The following is a 15,945-nucleotide window of genomic DNA, read 5'->3' on the forward strand; positions in this document are numbered from 1 at the left end:
TACATAAGGAAAAACTGTTAGAACCCGGATGATCCAACAATTATTATTAGGGGGGCCAGAAGACCATGGGCAAGGCCAGCTGAGGTTCCTGCTACATCAGCAGCTCCTCCTCCAGCACGTATGACAGCAGCTCCTTCTACCCTACCTCCTGTAGATTTTCAACGTTTCGAGGCCATGCTTCAGAGCATACATCAGGGGCAGATTATTTTACTGCAAAGCCTACAGCTGGTAGCGCCTCCAGACTCCATCCCGACGGTAGAGCAATTTAATGAATGGGTAGCCTGGCCAGGGACTCAACCTCCTCTTCACAGGGAAGACGAAGATCCCGCCGCTCAGGTATCCCATCAGCCAGAGGATGAGTCATCAGAGTCTTCCACTCCTGAGCCCTTGATCAGGAAAAGGAGGGTAGTTATAACCCATGAAGCTGCAGCCACCTCTAAAAAGTCTCTTGAAGCCACTCCAGAGCCTCTAGCACCAGTGGCAGATACCACTTCTCCACAGCAGGCAGCAGATCCTTCCACGCCTGAGGATCAAACCACCCTAGTCCTGTCTCTGAACACCTCTCCTGTAGCTACTCATGTACTTCGTTTGTCAGAAGAGGAGAAGGTTCAGACACAGGACACCCAGGACCAACCACATGACTTTTAAACTCTTGTTGATCTTTTGTGCTTTTTGATCTATTAGTATAATTATGGTTTTAGTACATTATTTACTTTTTATTAGTTTTGTGCATGAGTAGTGTAGTTGCTCATCCTGAAGCATCTGGAACAGTTTAACTTAACTTTTGTCGGTATGGCAGTGAAATAGTTACGTATTTTGGGAAATGGATGTATGCCTTGTTTGAAATTGAATGCATGCTTAAGATGAAATCTATGTTTCTTTTCATGAATTGGAACGAATATGCATGTTGAACAAAGAAAGAACAAGAGTGTGAACTCACAATAGAATTGTTAGTCAATAGACAGACTGATTATGAAAGAAAAAGCTTGAACCAAAAACCGGTGAGAGTGTGACCTTACTCTGTGAGTGAAAGACTAATTATGAGTAATGATCTTTGCATAAATCTCTGAATTCTAGAATGATATGTATAACTTGGAACATGATGAAGGCCATGATTGTACATACATAAGCTCTTTTGACCAAACAACATACCTTAAATGCTAATTGCATCCTTTGCTCCCTTTTTGAGCTGAATGATTTTGTAAAAAATTTGAACCCTGAACTTAAATAAATATCTCCTGATACCTTGCTTAGATTCTAGGAGAGCATATGGTTCAAGACAATTTACTCTAAATTTGGGGGAGGGAAAAAAATTCAAATGAAAAGAAAAAGGTTAAGCATCAGCACACACAACAAATAAGTTGTATGTTAAAAAAAAGGGAAAAAGAAAAGAATAAGTGTGTTGTTTCAATAAGGTCAAAAGCGACGTAAGAGAAGAAAAATAGTGAGAAGACTACTTGTATAATACAAGAAAAGATCATTGGGATAAGTTTAGGACTTGTGCTCTCTTAAAATCTAAGCCTTTGAATCCTAGAAAAACCAATGAATTTTTGTAGCTAAACCTCACTACAAGCCTGAGAAAGTCCTTTTGATTCTATTTATACATTTCTGACTTGATGGCATGAAATGAAATGCAAAGATTGGACCTCCCATTAGTTGTTATCAATGAATAGCTTAAACACTTGTGCTTGAGTGAAATAGTAGCCGTGAGACTATGGTTTGAGTTATTTTCCTTGATATCTGTCTTATGATTAACTTCATCTAACTGTATAGTTCACATTTTTTCTCTTATTTGTCTAGATGCATATTCTGTGAAAACAAGTGATAGATACACATTGCTTCGTCTTTCTCATCATGCAATCAATAAATTTTGATGCATACACCTTGGTACATAAACATTGCATGTTTTACCACTTGAGGACAAGTGAGCTGTTCTCTTTTGCTTGAGGACAAGCAAAACTGTAAATTTGGGGGAGTTGTTAGTCGGTGAAAATGACTAACTTTTGTGTATAAAACTTGTGTATATTGTATCAAACTTCTCCGATTCATAGTTGTTTTATAATATTATAAGTACTTTCTATTAAATATAGGTAATAGATAATTTATACTTTTGTTTTGTGTGTTTAATAATCAATTTCTCTCAATTTCAGGTTAATTAAGCAAATTGACAAAAGTGTTGTTTTCCCCTTCTCGCTAAGACAATCTTTTGGCTTAGCGATCATTCGCTAAGCGTGATACTCAGTGGCTAAGCGCAAGGAAGAATCCAGAAGAAGATGAGCTATCAGGTTCGCTGAGCACACCGCTCCAGGTCATCAAGTGCACCGCTTCAGCTTATTCACTAAGAGAGAGAAGCGCACTAAGCCAAAATCCACTTATGTGCGCTAAGCAATTCAGATTTGCACTAAGCGTGAGAGCATGGACCAACCCACTTATTTAAGCTTGAAATCAGATTTTTTGAAGGGAGTTTGGCATTTCTTCTTGAGAAGCCTCTGCATGCACAAGAGTCTAGCCTTGGCTTGAAGCTTTTGCATGTTTAGGAAGTTCTAGAGAGAGAAAGGTCTAAGTTCCAAAGAGTTCTGAGAGATTTTGTTGTGTGAAGATCTGCTGAGATGAGAGCTCGAAGCGAAAGCCGTTCTGAGAGCTTGAGATGAGTTTATGAGTGATTGTGAGATCCTAGAGGTGAAGGAGACATCTTCACCACTTGTATTTTTGCAATCTTTCATCTTGTTCTTCTCTGTGTTGTAAAGGAGGTTTCCGGACTATGGAAAGCTAAATCCTTTGTTGGATCTTCCCTGTAGGTACCTGATGTAAATATATTTCTATCTATGTAATGATGTTTTGTGTGTTCTCTGTGCTATCTGTTGTTCATTCCAGTATGTCTTTACCTTGATAACGTAGATGCATGCTTTGTTAGGGTCATTCAACAGTGGAAACTGGTCTGATTCTAAAGTCCTTGATAGTACGAGGCTAAGTAGTTGTACTGTCACGAGGAATCGGGGTACAAGAACTTAGTTGTGTATACGTGTCTTAATGCGGTCCTGGTTGAGTTTAGTCTTACAAGAGGAATCTGTGGACGAGGCTTGATCAGGATTAGGCTAAGCTATCATGAGGAATCGGGGTCTAGCAGACCAGGAGACAACATAGGAATACATGGGCATTGTTAGATAGAGAACATCCATTTTAGCATCAGGAACCTATTAGGAAGACCAATGCGTTCTCTACTTGTTTTTACACAACATTTCTCTTGCGTGATTTTCTTTCCTTTTGCATAGATAGTTTACATACCTGTTGATAACCACAATCATCTTTTCATACTAGACACCTATTCACCGAAATAACTTGCCAGATAACACAAGTTCCCCGAGAGTTCGATACTCAGCTCTTACCGTTTTATACTACTTGTGTGATCTGGTACACTTGCCGGCCGCGAACAACTGCACATGTATTTTATCTTTAATCACAGGTTCAATTTATCACATACTTACGATTTGAATCACAATTTCATAATCTCAATATAACAATTCATACAAAAGATTTATCAGAACATGGGAAGTAAAACCCCTCATATAATTTCACACAATTATATCAAAATCATGGGTCAAAACACAAAAATATCGAGAGCATTCAAGTTTATCAATTAATTCTTATCAGAACATCAATTGGTATGTAAAAGACAACAATATTGTATTTATAATTGTAAAGGAAAAATTATAATTTAATAAACATCCCAAAATAAATCCCAATTTAATCTTCTAAGGATCCCTACACATGTTCATTCTAACCCCAATTGTAATAAACTCATCCCTTACCTCTAAGCGGCTCACGTTCCAGCAGCAATAGCGGCATCTCTAGTAATTTCCTGAGATTCCTAAAGTTTTTTCTCTGGTTGCTCTGATAGGGTTCCCAAACGTTAGAGAGAATCAGAAGGGATTGAAGCCTCCATTTGTACTATCTTTGTGCGATTCCTTTTTCTCCCTCCATGAATATTATCTCACAAATCCAAATGGTGGAGATATGCACAATTAAATTATGAACCCCATATAAATATTTCACGACAATCCAACGGTTAACGAGTCCGGAATCGTAGTTTTACCAAGACAGCTCTGGGTTTCTACGGGAAAGGAAAAGGCTACTATGTGAAGTGTATTTCCCTCAGCTCCAACATGATTTTGAAATTTCCAATGGTGAATGAGAAGATCGTCATTTTCCTGAGACATGTTTGGTGATCTGCGGGAAAAATAGAGGGTATTTGGAGGAGGAGAAGAGAGAAAAATGAAAATGAGGGGAAGAGAAGGCATCGTCGGTCTGAAAACTGACCTAACGTGTCTCTACTTATATCTAGGGTACTTACAACATATTATTTACTTAATTTATTTATTTTTATTATTTTATAAAAATAAACTATATTTTATTCCCTATCAAATGAATAAATAAAATACTCTTTTTATTTTCTCTCAAACCATTATTTTAATTGATAAAATTATTTCTCCTTATTTATTTAATTATAAAAACCTTATTATTTTTCTAAAACTCTATTTATTTACATAAAATAATTCTTTTTTAAACTAGTTTATGAAAAATGGGAAGTTACACTAGTAATTTGGCTTTACTCAAGTCTATAGTAATGCCAACAAGTAGATCCAACATTTAACAATTATTTTTACAATCCTACACACCTAATTAGACATTGCTCACATTACAAAACTCCAAAATTGACGTAAAGTATAAGACAAACTTAAAAATTATAACATTGTCAACAAAAAGTTTAATGATAACTATATTTGTAGCAATGCCAATCCTACATCTATTTAAATTAAATGAACACCAACTAAGTTCTATGAATTAATCTCAGATTCTAATTTTTCAAACATTCAAAAAAACATTTTACTTTTTAATCTAAGCACAATTTTAGTACTAAACACAAAGAATATTGGAGCAAAAAGGAACGACCCGTGTATATGCACAGATTGTAGGAAAAAAAGGTGTTAAAAACACACATTGCGGAATAAAATGATCTATTTTGTATTTAAATTATATTATAAAGAGATGACATATTAAAAAGTGTACCTGTTGATGAGCTCTTGAAGCATAAAAATTCTTCAATAGTGTGAAGACTCTACGTGTATCCACACCGAGACTGACCTCTATTCGTCAACAACTTTGACAAGTGAAAAAATAAGAATAGAGAAGTGATATTCGGATTTTTTTTCAATGTGCAACCTAAGGCTCTATTTGTAGCATGCTAAGGATACCAAATTTCTGATCAAATCAAAATCATTATTGATAGTATCCTTTTTTAAACTATATTATTTCTTGTTACCATTTATTGCTAACCATTTAGCAATTAAAATTAAAATAATAATTGACCAAGTCAAACTTGTATCTAGCCGTCTTTTCAACCCAAATTCCAAATACAAAATCATTCACGTTTGTTTCTCTTCTTTCACCAAATTTATATTTTCATAAGACAACAAAATAACATTCCTTAGATTAGCATTACATCAAATTGATTAAAAGCATTCAAGTAGATAACAACATGAACACACTAAGACTCAAATTACATCATTACACTTAATATATATATTCCTAGTACTTGTGAATACATACAAACACCACCATTGACAACAATTGGATTAAGAACATTCCATAGACAATTGTTCTAAACATCTTCATTTCAATCCCCATACAATCAAGCTTTGAGTTAACTTGAGCCTTCCACATTGTCTTATCTTCCTCTCTTCTAAATTGTCTTCTTTGTTCCATGGAAAATGTCCCAAGTGAATCATCAACTCCAAGTGCTTCAATCAATTGATCAACCCAAATAAAGTACCCACAATATCCAACTTCATCCTGAAAAGCCCCAAATAGAAACCCTAAATCAAAACCCCCAATGTGAAATCAAAACCCCGAATCAATAAATGTGAAATAGACATACCTTATTAATTGAACAAGTGAAAAACGCCCTTCCTCTGTTAATATTTGTTCCAGCAACACGCCTAACAGCCCTTCTACCACAACCACAAAAAAGAACAACTTGTGATGAAACTCTTGTTCGAGATGATGATGCATTGCTCCTCTGCGACATTGTTGATAGTAAGAGAGAACGAAATGGTGTGATTTATGAGGTCTATTGAGATGATTAGAAGTGCAAATACGGAGGAGGAGGAGAAGAGGGCATAGGTTCTGTTTAAGGGTTATGTTAAAGAAGAAGAAGAAGAAGAAGAGGAGGATATATGAGGGTTTTTTACTTTCATTTTGGTCCCTCATTTCATTAAAATAAACGAAATTAGAAATAAAAAATTCACATAATCATGTCTGTGTGGCACTTAATGAGCCACATCAGCAATAACTGACGGCGTTAACTACTCCATTCACGGCAGGGACTAACGTGACTAACAAATTGCACTTTCAGGGACTATTTTGCAATTTATCTCGATTCAGGGACCAAATTGACAGCGAGTTACACTTTCAGGGACCAAAATGACTATTTACCCTACTTTCAATGCTAGCAAAAAAATAATAATATTCCACCTTTTTAAAATCAATTAATCATTTGATCACATTAAATTCTCTAATTTAATTAATCATCAAATATTAAAATAATTTCTTTAAGAGAGATTAGAACACTCATTTGTGTGTGACCTCGTAGGCTCAATACTAAGCTGGTAATATATTAATCAAATTAATATACTAATCAAGGAAGGCGTTTAGTGACACTCCTTAACGTCCGGATAACATGAAGTAACATTATACTTTCAAGAACCATTAGAAGAGTAGTGTAATAATTTCTTCCATCTTTACAACTTTGGGTTAACTCTAGAGTATGGTATTACTCTCAAACCCTTTTGAGTTAACACATAATGACTTAAGAAACTCATTTCTTCTTTCATTTAATTTTTCTGGCCAGGATATAATTTTATTCATAGAGCTCAAACTCATTACCAAGAGTTGATGGATTCGTTCTTGTTTAATCATTAATTCTAGAGGTATTTAATCATATCCAATATCCATTCAACAAGTGCTCTAAAGCATTAGGTGTTCGGAATCAAAATAAAACAAATAACTTGTTAATTAGTATGACAATCTCAGGTCAAAGAAAACTATTATACCTCTTCTTGAAAATTTTCTATTGACAGTTTATGGTAAATTTTAACCATTAGAAAATTTCAATTGAGTCAGTTCAATGATCACATCAACATGTAATTCATCTATATATGCAAATTAATAAATGAGATCTATTAATATTTATCCAATAAATACTATCACATATTTATTAATCTATCTGGATTATTGATATCTTATTTACAATAATCCTATGATCAAGAACGGATTAGATTAAAATTAGAACAAACTTGTTTCTCATTATCATAATCTCTATTATAACAACAAGTCTTTAATTTTAATTAAGGACATTATCAAATGGACCATTTAATCAAATAGTGAAATATAACAATAAAAATAAAATAATACTTTATTATTCAAATTAGAATTGATCACATGATAACTTGAATCGTGGACATACAAATTTATTCCCAACACGGATAGCTGACTAGTTGATAGTAAGATACATGACTAGGAAGAGCAAGCAATACGACACTAACTAGAGAAGTCAATTACACCGCATATTGCAGACTCGTGGCTTGACCCATTTGGGATATTTTTATTTATAATGATTACATTGTAGACCATTTAGAAATGCTTTTTAAAGGTTTTTTTAAATAAAAATAATAATATACTAAATATTTAATATAATGATTTGAGATTTGTATTTATTGATTTATTTAAAAGCTTAAAATCACTTACATTATGAATGAAAATATATCAAAACACCCAGAAGGAGTCTATTTAGGTCAAGATTTTTTGGAGAGGCTAAATTATTATTTTGGTCTTCTTATAAATTCAAATCCACAATTTTTATTTATTTTTAGTTCTAAACCAATACATTTAGTCTCACTATTTTTCAGAATAAGTAATTTTTGTTATACCATCAATATATCATTAGTTGATCATCTAAAGAAGTTAAATTCATCACCTTTTATTTAAAGTTAAGGTAATAAACAACTAAGACACTTACTTTATTTAGTTAACTTTATAAATATATACATTTTATATGTATCATTAGTTAAGAGTTAATAATTTTTTTCAAATTATAAAAAATTATAAATTAAAAATATTTTGTATAATAATCTTTTTAATTTTATTTTATAGCATTTATATATTTTTAGTTTGAATAGTTTACATATTTTAATTTTAATTTTACCAATATATAAATTATTTACTTAAAATTATTTTGAATAGACTGTAGCCGTGCATATGCACCGATTGTTCTACTACCTTGCGCTGTATTTTCTTTTTTCTTTAGTAGCAAAATTGTGATTTGATTAAGAAGTAAATTTATCTGTGAAACGTTAAAATTTAGAATTTGAAATAATATATAAAGTTTGAGAGTGTTGCAATAATAATTGATACAAAATTGTAAAACAGGCTATAATAACAGGCTATGTATTAAGTGAAAAAATGTTTGCTCCCAAACTATGCAGAAAACATATTAAAAATATATATCATGTCATGTAAAAAACAATTGGATTAAAGACTAAGCATAAATTAAGCACTCACCAGGTGCTTAACTGATGTGTTCCAGTAAAGATCCAGAGAAGATTGACTATGTTATCACATATATAAAAAATAAATCAATTCCATAATCAAGGTTCTCAACAAATAATTGTTTTTTCTCAACCGCTCTTTTGTTTTGCTTCATATCCATCCTACAAAAGTTTTAAATCTTTTAATTAGGAGATAATAAAATATTATTTCCACCTGAGTAAAGTATTATTGGTTTAGCATAATTATTGATCTGTCTAACGCTGCTTTTGAACGGTAATATTTCACTATGGACAGTTTGGTGAAGTATGTTGCATACAGGATGATACAAACTAACTCAAAGAATGTGGAGATTGTCAAGAATAGTACTGCAAAAATAAGAAAACACAGACATGTTTATAGACTAAATCGATTTCAATATATAAATTAGGGTAAATAGTCACTTTTATCTCTCAATGTGTAATTCGCTGACAAATACGTTTCTGAAAGATGAAAATACAAAATTTAGTCCCTCAAATTGTAAAAAGTACGACAAATATGTCCTACCGTTTGCTTCCATCTATCATTGTTAATAAAATAGTATACATGACACAGATGGACAAATTTGTCACTAAAATGATTGTCAACGTGGATTGTCAGCATAGGAACATATTTGTCATGATATTTTTTTGCCTTTTTGTCTTCCCACTCAGCTAACAAATATTTCTTTGAAAGATGAAAATATAAAATTTAGTCAAAATATAAGAAGTGCGACAAATATATCCGAACGTTAATAATAAATTGTTTAAGAGAGAAGCTATGAAAAAATGGATAAAAAAACAGTAAAATACAGCTTAAGATTTGAACTCTTATACTTTGATTATCTATCTATTTATCCATCTATCAAATTGTTAATTAGTTTTTTAATTAATCAATATAACTACTTATTTTCCAAAATAAAATAAAATTCTTTAGTTTTATGATATAAATAAATAGAGTTACCATTTAAAAAAATGAAAGCTTTTTATTTCTTGAAATTTTTTGTTTCTCCAACGAATTATTAATCTTTATTACGTACTCTATCATAGTATGTCAAATGGAATGCAAGGTTGCTACAATCTCTAAATCAGCGAAAGATACAGCTCTACGTCTCAAAGGCAAAGAATAAATCTCTGTATTTTTTTTGTTTTTTTAAATTAAAGTTAACTTATGTATTAGTTTGAGCATTATTGTAATTTTTATTTAAATTTATTTGGGTTCTTTATATGCCCCTTCAGAATTTCAAAAAATTATGAATGATATTTTCAGTCCTTATTCAAAATTCGTCATTGTCTACATTGATGATGTTTTAAGCCAAAGATATGGTTTTCATAAACCACCTCCCATTTGCAAATTAAGAAAAAATCTGTCATTTCAATTGTGAATGATCATGTGGTAAGTTTGTTATCTTTTATAATAACTAGTTTAATTAAAAGTTATATATAATTAATAATCAATGTAAAAATCTAACAACATTTGGAAATTGTATGACATGGGACACTTCGAAGAGTCAGGGGTCCTCTGTTCTAAGACATAACACATGCAACTAATACACTACTATTTGACTTCTGAGATGCTGCAGTTAACAGAATTTCATGCTACTACCAAGGTTCCCGCCAAACCTTCATGCAAGCACTAGTGCTGTAAAGGCCTTTTAGATCAGTTATTTAACTTATGCATTAATTGTTGTGGGAAAGGTTAAGCCGTTTGATTAAATTTAACTCTCGAGTGATTTATTGCTGGAATGACTCCTTCAAACCTGTTATTTGAGAAATCAATAGTTGAGAAAGTAGTTAAGATCCTCTCTAGCTCAATTTTGTTACCTTTTATGGTGACGTGGTACATAGAAGAATATTTTGTACTATTCATATATTGTGTTGGAGAATAAACCCTTTCACACTCACACACAGATATGAACATAGAATATATTTTAATGAACCTTGTGTATTTTCTTCTTATCAAGCACTTGCACATATGCACCTTTATATAGTGTTTTTATAAAAAAAACTGTTACAACAGAAAACAGAAAAAACTAACACTCTAACCAACTACTACTAACAATACCCTTACTTATATTTGGATCAAACTCAACACTCCCCTTTAATCCAAATCATTACAAGATATAACTCCCAACTCTATTATGAGTTTTACAAATCTGTCAGGCCTAATTGCCTTAGTTAGTATGTCAACTACCTGAGTTTCTGTTGAACAATGTGCCATTTCAAGCTTTCCATTATTCACCTGCTCCCTTAGGAAATAGAATTTGGTTTCAATGTGCTTGCTTCTCCCATGTGATACTGGATTTTTAGCTAAATTGATAGTTGACTTGTTATCAATTAGCAATTTAATAGATTTCTTTGCTTCAAACTTCAATTCATCTAGCAATGAATCTAGTCAAATAGCTTGGCAAGCAGAATATGAGCCTGCTATATATTCAGCTTCACAGGAAGACAAGGCCACCACAGGTTGCTACTTAGAGAACTAGGAAATTGGAGCACCTAGAAATGTGAACAAGTACCATGTAGTGCTTCTCCTATCTGTTTTGTCTCCACACCAATCTGAATCAGAATACCCCAGTAAACTCATTGTTCTCTGGTCTATCTTCCTAGGAAACAAAACACCATATTCCAATGTTCCGTTCACATACCTCAAAATTCTTTTGGTAACCGTCAGATGAGACTTCTTTAGATTATTCATGAACCTACTGATTAAACCAACAACACAGGAGAGGTCAAGTCTACTGTTATACAGGTACCTCAAGGAGCCAACTAGTTGCTTATACATGGTTGGATCGACTGCTTCTTCTTCTGCTGCTATTTCCAATTTTGTATTAACCTATGCTGGAGTATTTGCAGGATTGCAATCTATCATATGAAATCTTTTCAATACATCAGTAGCATACTTCTGCTAGTGAAGCAGAATTCCCTTTGAGGTAGTTACAAATTCTAACCCAAGGAAATAAGCTAGAGTACCAAGGTCTGCCATCTCAAATTCCTGCATCATTTGTGCCTTAAAGAACTCAATACCTTTTAAATCATTGTCTGTTACCAATAGATCATCTACATACAAGAAAATCAGAATCAAACTTGTCTCCTTCTTCACATAAACACCATATTCAACTGAACATTTCTTGAATCCACTCTGAATCAAGAATGTGTCAATCCTTCTATTCCATGCCCTACGAGCTTGCTTTAGGCCATACAATGCCTTGTTAAGCCTGTACACTTTGTCTTCCATTCCTTTTTTTCACAAAGCCTAGTAGTTAAGTCACAAAAACAGGTTCCTCTAATGGACCATTCAGAAAAGCAGATTTTACATCCATGTGAAACAATGCCCAATTATGGTTGCTAGCCATTGCTACTACTAGTCTAACAGTCTCGATTCTTGCCACTGATGCATAAACCTCAGAATAGTCTATCCCAAGTTTTTGAAGGAAGCCTCTTGCCACAAGTCTTGCTTTATGCTGTGCAACAGTGCAGTTGGGATTCAGTTTCAACTTGAACACCCACTTCACACCAATTGTTCTTTTCTTATTTGGTAAGTCAACTAGCTCCCAAGTGTTATTCCTTTCAATAGCATTCAACTCTTCTAGCATTGTGTTCTTCCAAACCTTTTCTTGTAATGCTTCTTCATAACTATTTGGTTATGCATCTACAAGTAATGAAAAGTGAGCCAATTCTCCTTCTTCTATTACCTCAATATCACTTCCCATTTCAAAATCAGAGTATCTAGTTGGCATCCTTCTCTCTCTTTGTGGCCTTTGATTTTGTGGTGATTCTGCCTCTGCATTTATTTCTACGTTTACAGTGCTAACCTCATTCTGATCTTCTTCAATTGTTGATATCATTGGTCTGATTTCACACCTTTGTCTACTTGAGTCCCATGCCTCTGCCTCATTGAAGTATACATCTCTACTGATCTCAACCTTCTGCTTGTGTGCATTATAGAGTTTATAGGCACCAGTAACATGATAGCCTATCAGTATCATTGGTTCACTTTTGTCTTCCAATTTCCTCCTTTTGGCATCAGGAATGTGTTTGTAGCATAGAGATCCAAAGATCCTGAGATGACTAACTAGTGGCTTTCTTCCAGACCAAACCTCTTCTGGGACATTCTCCTTCAATCTCTTAGTAGGACATCTATTCAACAAATAAGCTGTTGTAGTCACATCTTCTCCCCATAGTGAATGAGCTAGTTTCTTCTACTTCAGCATACTCCTTGCCATGTCAAGGATAATTCTATTTCTTCGTTCTGCCAAGCCATTGTGTTGTGGTGTATAAGGTGTCGTTACCTCATGAATTATTCCATGTTGCTCACAGTAGGTGTTTAATGCCTTGGAAGTGTATTCACCACCTCCATTTGTCCTCAAAACCTTCAAAGCTTGTTCACTTTGCTTCTCTGCCATCAACTTGAATTTCTGGAAAATTGAGAACACCTCATCTTTTGTCTTGATCAAGTATAACCACATCATTCTATTGTGCTCATCTACAAATGATGTGAAGTACTTGTTCCCACCCAGTGATGGTACCTCAAAAGGACCACACACATCAGAATGCACAACACCAAGTACACTAGAAGCTCTCATTGGCAAATGGGAATTGAAGGAATTTCTTGGTTGCTTGCCAATGAGACATACATCACACACCTTCTTTGGTACATTTAATTTTTGCAGACCTATAACCATATTATTAGTTACTAAAATATTCAAACTTTTGAAATTTAAGTGACCAAACTTGAGATGCCAAAGGCAGCTCAATTGGTTGATCTATGTAGCCATTAAACATTAAACTTTTGTTGCCTTAATGTTGGCTTGAAAGGTTCTATTTATTGAGAGTGAAGATCTCAAGACTAGCTTCAGACTAGGATCAAACAATTTTAGCATTCCACCCTTCATTGACACAGAGAATCCTTTTTCCACCAGTTGGCCTACACTCATCAGATTGCATCTCATCCCAGGAACATACAACACATTTTTAATGAGTTTTATTTTCCCATCCTTTCTCTGAATAAGAATGTTCCCCATGCCTTCTGCACTTAGAGTTTTGCTATCCACCAATTTGATCTTGGATCTTCTATTTTCATCAAAATCACCAAGCCACTCCTTGTGACCTGTCATGTGGTTAGAACAACCAGTATCTAGATACCAAGCCTTAGAATGTGGGTTGCTATCACTAGTTGCCACTAACATCATAGGGTGTTCATCTTCTAAATCCTCATCTTGAGCTATGTTTGCCTTTTCTTTAGAATTCTTGTTTTGTTTTCCTTTTCCATGCCAACATTCAAAGGCATAATGCCCCCATTTCTCACAGTTATAACATTGAATCTTTCTTTTATCTTGGCCTTTCTTTCCTTTTTGATTACTGAAGTTCCCTCCTCCTTCTTTATTAGAGGATTTAGGTTTATCTCAAATCTTATCCTTTTCTTTGTTTGAGAACCAATTCCGTTGGCCACTGCCTTTTCTTTTCTTCCATTTCTTCTTGTTTCCATCATTATTGGTAAATTGGGCCTACATCACTTGATCCAAATCCCTTGAATTTGCCTTTTTCATTTAACCTCTGCTCATGGGCTTCAAGAGAATTTTGTAGTTCTTCAATCTTTAATCTTTCAAGATCCTTCAATTCTTCAACTGCTACCACAATGTGATCAAATCGAGGAGACAAAGGTCTCAAGATCTTTTCAACAATCATCTGATCTGACAATGATTCTCCACAAGTCTTCATTGAATTTACCAACAGTTACATTCTGTTGAAGTAATCAGCCACTGTTTCTTGATCACTCATTAAGAGGAGTTCATATTGTCTCCTTAAAGATTGCAACTTCACCTTCTTGGTCTTTCCTGTATTTCCAAATGCCTTCTGCAGAATTTCCCAAGCATCCTTGGTTGTACTAGCCTTTGCAATCTTCTCAAATACAACAAGATCAACACTTTGCCTTGAGTATCAAGACAAGCTTTCCTTGCATTGCAAATAGCTGAAGAAATGTCATCTCTAGACAATTTGTTATTTGAGACAGAAAAGAATCGAGTGTTGGATGAAGGAACCGGAACGTCTCCTTCCAACATGTTGAAGCTTAGGTCAATGATCTCCCACGAGAGTGAGGGATACCCAACTGATGTTAGAAGGTTATGAGAAAGGGCTAAAAAAGATGAAGTATCTTTCCCCGTGTTATTAATCCATTTGGGAATCCTTTGAGATGCCAATTTGTAGATAGATCAAGCTTTCAAAGATTGGGTAAAAAGAGTATGTTATTTGGTAACTTCCCTTGCAATATTGTATCTCAGAAGACTAAGAGTGACCATAGAGGATGAGAAATTAATTAACAAAGATAGAGAGCTCGGTTCAATGGAAGACATATCTAGGAAATCAAGAGTGAGCTCCCTTAAATAAGTTGCATTAGAATGAGGATTTCCAGTGTTGCTGCTTCAAATATCAGTTCATGTGTTGAAAAGAGTGACTGAGAGATCAAGCGGGACTAACTTTAACAGGTGAGAAATTTTGGAAGGATTGACACCAACAAATTTCGAGGCAAATAGATTTAGATGAGTTAGAGACACAATATCACCCCAGCCCGTAGAGAAAATCGACTGAATGGGTTGGACCGTTGGGTTGAACATTTTACCACTCCTAAACTTTTTCATATAATTTTATTCTTAAGAAAATGTAGGGATATGCTAGGTGCACCCAGCATTATTGCTGGTGCACCCAGCAATTTATTGAAAGGTCAATTTTGCCCTTTATTTAAAAACATAAAAAACTTTTTCCCTCTTTCGGAAGCATTCTGTCTTCTCTCTTCCGCGAAAAAGCTTTTCTCCTCTCTTCTCTCTTCCGCGAAATTCCTTGGTGGTCTTCTTCTCCGCGAGGCTTCTCCGGCTTCATCTTCTCCGCGAGGCTCGTCTTCCATTTGCATTCGAGGTAGGTGGCCTTCTTCTTAGCTTTCCTTTTGTTTTGCACTGTATGTGTAGCATTTAGGGTAGGTTAGTTGAACCTTAGGGTAGATGAACCTTAGGGTAGAGGACGCCGGAAAAAATAGCGGAAGCTTGGTGACGGTGAGCCTTCCGGAAGACCCGTTAGGGGTTCTTCCGGAACTTCCGGAAGAAGATCTTCCGGAAGATTTCCGGAAGAAGGTTTCTTCCGGAGGTAATGAAACGACTTCCGGAAGAACAGGTCTTCCGGAAAGCTCTCGAAACACCTCTTCCGGAATGTTTCCGGAAGATGTACTTCTTCCGGAAACATTCCGAAAGATGATTCTTCCGGATGACCTTTCAGTGGTTCCGGAAGCACTTTCCGGAAGACCCTTCTTCCGGAATGGTTCCGGAAGAAGTACTTC

The 15,945-nt window shown here is 34.5% G+C and overlaps 1 pseudogene; it reads right to left on the minus strand.

Annotated features, from left to right (window-relative positions):
* Positions 1 to 15,232, minus strand: part of LOC114384118 — a 28,755-nt pseudogene extending 13,523 nt beyond the window's left edge.
* Between the last annotated feature and the right edge of the window lie 713 nt (positions 15,233 to 15,945).

This window comes from Glycine soja, chromosome 14, assembly GCF_004193775.1.
Source record: "Glycine soja cultivar W05 chromosome 14, ASM419377v2, whole genome shotgun sequence".
NCBI classification, from domain to species: domain Eukaryota; kingdom Viridiplantae; phylum Streptophyta; class Magnoliopsida; order Fabales; family Fabaceae; genus Glycine; species Glycine soja.